The sequence below is a fragment of the Cherax quadricarinatus genome, chromosome 13, assembly GCF_038502225.1.
Source record: "Cherax quadricarinatus isolate ZL_2023a chromosome 13, ASM3850222v1, whole genome shotgun sequence".
NCBI lineage: Eukaryota > Metazoa > Arthropoda > Malacostraca > Decapoda > Parastacidae > Cherax > Cherax quadricarinatus.
In genome coordinates, this window is record NC_091304.1 from 4,724,213 (window position 1) to 4,731,712 (window position 7,500).

Genomic DNA, 7,500 nt, shown 5'->3' on the forward strand with positions numbered 1-7,500 from the left:
CACACACCCACAACACACACACACCCACAACACACACACACACCCACAACACACACACACCCACAACACACACACACACCCACAACACACACACACCCACAACACACACACACCCACAACACACACACACCCACAACACACACACACCCACAACACACACACACCCACAACACACATACACCCACAGCACACACACACACCCACAACACACACACACACCCACAACACACACACACACACCCACAACACACACACACACCCACAACACACACACACCCACAACACACACACACCCACAACACACACACACCCACAACACACACACACCCACAACACACACACACACACACACACACGGAAGGGATAGACTCAGAAGTGTCCTTGTTTGCAGATGATGTGAAGTTAATGAGAAGAATCAAATCGGATGAGGATCAGGCAGGACTACAAAGAGACCTGGACAGGCTGCAAGCCTGGTCCAGCAACTGGCTCCTTGAGTTTAACCCTGCCAAATGCAAAGTCATGAAGATTGGGGAAGGGCAAAGAAGACCGCAGACACAATATAGTTTAGATGGCCAAAGACTGCAAACCTCACTCAAGGAAAAAGATCTGGGGGTGAGTATAACACCGAGCATATCTCCTGAGGCGCACATAAATCAGATAACTGCTGCAGCATACGGGCGCCTGGCAAACCTACGGATAGCGTTCCGATACCTCAGTAAGGAGTCGTTCAAGACCCTGTATACCATTTACGTCAGGCCCATACTGGAGTATGCAGCACCAGTTTGGAATCCACACCTAGTCAAGCACGTCAAGAAATTAGAGAAAGTGCAAAGGTTTGCAACAAGACTAGTCCCAGAGCTACGGGGATTGTCCTACGAAGAAAGGTTGAGGGAAATCGGCCTGACGACACTGGAGACCAGGAGGGTCAGGGGAGACATGATAACGACATATAAAATACTGCGCGGAATAGACAAGGTGGACAAAGACAGGATGTTCCAGAGATGGGACACAGACACAAGAGGTCACAATTGGAAGTTGAAGACTCAGATGAATCGAAGGGATGTTAGGAAGTATTTCTTCAGTCATAGAGTAGTCAAGTCATGGAATAGTCTAGAAAGTGAAGTAGTGGAGGCGGGAACCATACATAGTTTTAAGGCGAGGTATGATAAAGCTCATGTAGCATTGAGAGAGAGGACCTAGTAGCAATCAGTGAAGAGGCGGGGCCAGGAGCTATGACTCGACCCCTGCAACCACAAATAGGTGAGTACAAATAGGAGAGTACACACACCCACAACACACACACACACCCACAACACACACACACACACCCACAACACACACACACCCACAACACACACACACACCCACAACACACACACACACCCACAACACACACACACCCACAACACACACACACCCACAACACACACACACACCCACAACACACACACACCCACAACACACACACACCCACAACACACACACACACACAACACACACACACACACACAACACACACACACACACAACACACACACACACCCACAACACACACACACCCACAACACACACACACCCACAACACACACACACACCCACAACACACACACACCCTTACAACACACACACACACACACACTCACAACACACACACACACTCACAACACACACACACTCACAACACACACACACACACACCCTAACAACACACACACACTCACAACACACACACACTCACAACACACACACACTCACAACACACACACACACACACAACACACACACACACCCACAACACACACACACCCACAACACACACACACACCCACAACACACACACACCCACAACACACACACACCCACAACACACACACACCCACAACACACACACACCCACAACACACACACACACCCACAACACACACACACACCCACAACACACACACACCCACAACACACACACACACCCACAACACCCACACACACCCACAACACACACACACCCACAACACACACACACCCACAACACACACACACCCACAACACACACACACCCACAACACACACACACACCCACAACACACACACACCCACAACACACACACACACCCACAACACACACACACAAACACAACACACACACACCCACAACACACACACACCCACAACACACGCACACCCACAACACACACACACACCCACAACACACACACACCCACAACACACACACACCCACAACACACACACACCCACAACACACACACACCCACAACACACACACACCCACAACACACACACACCCACAACACACACACACCCACAACACACACACACCCACAACACACACACACCCACACAAAACACACACACACACACAACACACACACACCCACAACACACACACACACCAAAAACACACACACAAACAACACACACACACACTCACCACACACACACACCCACAACACACACACACACCCACAACACACACACACCCACAACACACACACACACAACACACACACACACACAACACACACACACACACACAACACACACACAACACACAACACACACACACCCACAACACACACACACCCACAACACACACACACACACAACACACACACACACAACACACACACACCCACAACACACACACACCCACAACACACACACACCCACAACACACACACACCCACAACACACACACCCACAACACACATACACACACACACACACACACACACACACACACACACACACACAACACACACACACACCACAACACACACACAAACCACAACACACACACACAACCACAACACACACACACAACCACAACACACACACACACAACCACAACACACACAAACCACAACACACACACACACAACCACAACACACACACACAACCACAACACACACACACACACCACACACACACACACACACACACACACACACACACACACCACACACACACACACACACAACACACACACACACACAACACACACACACACACACACACACCACACACCACACACACACACACACACACACACACACACACACACACACACACACACACACACACACACACACACACACACACACACACACACACACACACACACACACGAGATATATTCAATATTGTGAAAGCACTTGAATTTTATATTGAATTTTACTGACAAGAAAGTCTGGTGAAATGAAATGATTTCTGCATCTTGTTATTCTAGAAAGACGACGAGGATGGTCCTTGTGAGGGAGAGAGAGAGAGACAGAGAGAGAGACAGAGAGACAGAGAAACAGAGAGACAGAGACAGAGAGACAGAGAGACAGAGGAAAGACAGATGGAGCCAACTTTTTCCAGATTTTTTCTGATGACACTTTGATTGTGGAGAGCAGAACCGAAGTTAAGCAATGATTTTAAGTTAGTCGAGTTTACAGAACTCTGTCTACCTCTCTCCTTCCTACCTACCTTCCTTCCTTCCTTCCTTCCTTACTCCCTCCCTCTTTCCTACCTTCCCTCCTTTGCACCTTGTGTATCCTTAGCTTCGAACTACAGACCAATAAGCCTTACCTCCATAGTGGGAAAATTTATGGAATCAGTATTTGCCGAGGCAATTTGTAGCCATCTTGATAGGCATAAATTGATAAATGAATCTCAACACGGTTTTACTAAGGGGCGTTCCTGTCTTAAGAAAACACTAACTTTCTTCACTAAGGTGTTTGAGGAGGTAAATTATGATAATGAATATGATATTGTGAATATGGACTTCAGTAAGGCTTTCGATAAAGTTCCACATCAGAGACTTTTGAGGAGACTTAAGGTACACGGAATAGGAGGAGAAATTTTTTCCTGGGTAGAGGCGTGGTTGACAAATAGGCAGTAGAGAGTTTGCATAAATGGGGAGAAATCAGAATGGGGGCACGTCACAAGCGGTGTTCCTTGTTGTTCACATAAACGATATAGATGAGGAAATAAATAGCGACATAAGCAAATTTCCTGATGACACCAAAATAGGCCGTCCAATTCATTCTATTGAGGACATTAGTGCACTCCAGGATGATTTGAATAGACTGATGCAGTGGTCGGAGAAGTGGCAGATGCAGTTTAATATAGAAAAATGCAAAGTGCTAAATGTTGGACAGGACAATAACCATGCCATTTATAAACTGAATAGTGTAGATCTTAATACTAGTGATTGTGAAAAGAATTTAGGAGTTCTGGTTAGCAGTAATCTGAAGCCAAGACAACAGCGCATAAGTGTTCGCAATAAAGCTAACAGAATCCTTGGCTTCATATTAAGAAGTTTAAACAATAGAGGTTCTCAGGTTGTTCTTCAACTCTATATATCCTTGGTTAAGCCTCATTTAGACTATGCTGCACAGTTCTGGTCACCGTATTACAGAATGGATATAAATGCACTGGAAAACGTACAGAGGAGGATGACAAAGTTGATCCCATGTATCAGAAATCTTCCCTATGAGGATAGACTGAGGGCCCTGAATCTGCACTCTCTAGAAAGGCGTAGAATTAGGGGGGATATGATTGAGGTGTATAAAGGGAAAACAGGAATAAATAAAGGGGATGTAAATAGCGTGCTGAAAATATCCAGCCAAGACAGGACTTGCAACGATGGTTTCAAGTTGGAAAAGTTCAGATTCAGGAAGGACATAGGAAAGCACTGGTTTGGTAATAGAGTTGTGGATGAGTGGAACAAACTCCCGAGGGCCGTCATAGAAGCTAAGACCTTGTGTAGTTTAAAAAATAGGTTGGATAAATACATGAGCGAGTGTGGGTGGGTGTGAGTTGGGCCTGACTAGCTTGGGCTACCAGGTCTTGTGCCGTGCTCCTTCCTTAAGTGGAAGTGACCTAACTAGGTGGTCATTGTTGTAGGCCGGGGGGGTGATATGAACCTGCTTCGCATGGGTCAATAGGCCTGTTGCAGTGTTCCTCCTTTTTTATGTTATGTTCTTACGTTCTCTATGGTGTGGTTAGCGGCATCGCCATGCTGGAGGAAGAGGGTGTGGGCATCCCTAGGGCTGGGATGGAGGATGTTGTCAGCCCGATTTGTCAACATCACGACGAGTGAAAATGAGACGAACTTTATTATCCACCGCAATGCTGGAGGCAACGACGTTGAGACGAACTTTATTATCCACCGCAATGCTGGAGGCAACGACGTTGAGACGAACTTTATTATCCACCGCAATGCTGAAGGCAACGACGTTGACAAGCATAGAAGGGACGACCTGCTTAGCAGATATATTGGCACCCGGCAGGAGATGTTCCTCGTGAATTATCCAAACAGATCTCAATAAATGTTCAAAGATGCAGACCAATATACATTTCATGACAAATGTAACAATTACATTTGCAGACTTCAGAGACCTCTAGTTCATAACAAATAACATACATGAATTTAAAAGAGACGTTGTGATGTTATTTTAACTTTATATATAACCCTGTCAGCTGGGAAGAAAATTATTGCTTTTTTTTATTTACGATCATTTTAAAGTGAAGCTATTTTTTATCTGTAAAAAGTTATTAGGAGAGAGAGAGAGAGAGAGAGAGAGAGAGAGAGAGAGAGGGAGAGAGAGAGGGAGAGAGAGAGAGAGAGAGAGAGGGAGAGAGAGAGAGAGAGAGAGAGAGAGAGAGAGAGAGAGAGAGAGAGAGAGAGAGAGAGAGAGAGAGAGAGAGAGAGAGAGAGAGAGAGAGAGAGAGGGAGGAGAGAGAAAGGAGAGAGAGAGAGAGAGAGAGAGAGAGAGAGAGAGAGAGAGAGAGAGAGAGAGAGAGAGAGAGAGAGAGAGAGAGAGAGAGAGAGAGAGAGAGAGAGAGAGGGAGAGAGAGAGAGAGAGAGAGAGAGAGAGAGAGAGAGAGAGAGAGAGAGAGAGAGAGAGAGAGAGAGAGAGAGAGAGAGAGAGAGAGAGAGAGAGAGAGAGAGAGAGGGAGAGAGAGAGAGAGAGAGAGAGAGAGAGAGAGAGAGAGAGAGAGAGAGAGAGAGAGAGAGAGAGAGAGAGAGAGAGAGAGAGAGAGAGAGAGAGAGAGAGGGAGAGAGAGAGAGAGAGAGAGAGAGAGAGAGAGAGAGAGAGAGAGAGAGAGAGAGAGAGAGAGAGAGAGAGAGAGAGAGAGAGAGAGAGAGAGAGAGAGAGAGAGAGAGAGAGAGAGAGAGAGAGAGAGAGAGAGAGAGAGAGAGAGAGAGAGAGAGAGAGAGAGAGAGAGAGAGAGAGAGAGAGAGAGAGAGAGAGAGAGAGAGAGAGAGAGAGAGAGAGAGAGAGAGAGAGAGAGAGAGAGAGAGAGAGAGAGAGAGAGAGAGAGAGAGAGAGAGAGAGAGAGAGAGAGAGAGAGAGAGAGAGAGAGAGAGAGAGAGAGAGAGAGAGAGAGAGAGAGAGAGAGAGAGAGAGAGAGAGAGAGAGAGAGAGAGAGAGAGAGAGAGGGAGAGGGAGAGGGAGAGAGAGAGAGAGAGAGAGAGAGAGAGAGAGAGAGAGAGAGAGAGAGAGAGAGAGAGAGAGAGAGAGAGAGAGAGAGAGAGAGAGAGAGAGAGAGACAGAGAGAGACAGAGAGAGACAGAGAGAGAGAGAGACAGAGAGAGAGAGAGAGAGTGAGAGAGAGAGAGAGAGAGAGAGAGAGAGAGAGAGAGAGAGAGAGAGAGAGAGAGAGAGAGAGAGAGAGAGAGAGAGAGAGAGAGAGAGAGAGAGAGAGAGAGAGAGAGAGAGAGAGAGAGAGAGAGAGAGAGAGAGAGAGAGAGAGAGAGAGAGAGAGAGAGAGAGAGAGAGAGAGAGAGAGCGAGAGAGAGAGAGAGAGAGAGAGAGAGAGAGAGAGAGAGAGAGAGAGAGAGAGAGAGAGAGAGAGGAGAGAGAGAGACAGAGAGAGAGAGACAGAGAGAGAGAGAGAGAGAGGAGAGAGAGAGAGAGAGAGAGAGAGAGAGAGAGAGAGAGAGAGAGAGAAGAGAGAGAGAGAGAGAGAGAGAGAGAGAGAGAGAGAGAGAGAGAGTGAGAGAGAGAGAGAGAGAGAGAGAGAGAGAGAGAGAGAGAGAGAGAGAGAGAGAGAGAGAGAGAGAAAAGAGAAGAAGTTGATATCCTTGGGGGTGAAATTTGACTCAAACTAACCATGAAGAACATGTTGTAAATCTAGCAAACAAGGCAGCCAGGAAGCTTACAGCACTTCGCCGTATCTCGCATCTGCTTGACAGTAGGGGCTTGCAAGATACTGTACGAGGCACAAGTACGCCTCACACCTTGAGTATGCTCCACTTTCTTGGTTTGCCTGTCCCCTCTCATCTGCGACTGCTTGACAGAGTAGAGAATAGAGCAAGACGTCTCATCTTCTGCCTGGACCCATCCTGATGGATCTGTCATTTCAGCAGAGCCTTCAACATAGGAGGGATGTGGGTGGCCTTACTGTTATGTGACAAGGCCAATATTGTCAAAATACCACAACTTTGATCCACTTCGAGGACAGCGCGAAACAAGCTTTTATGCCACAAG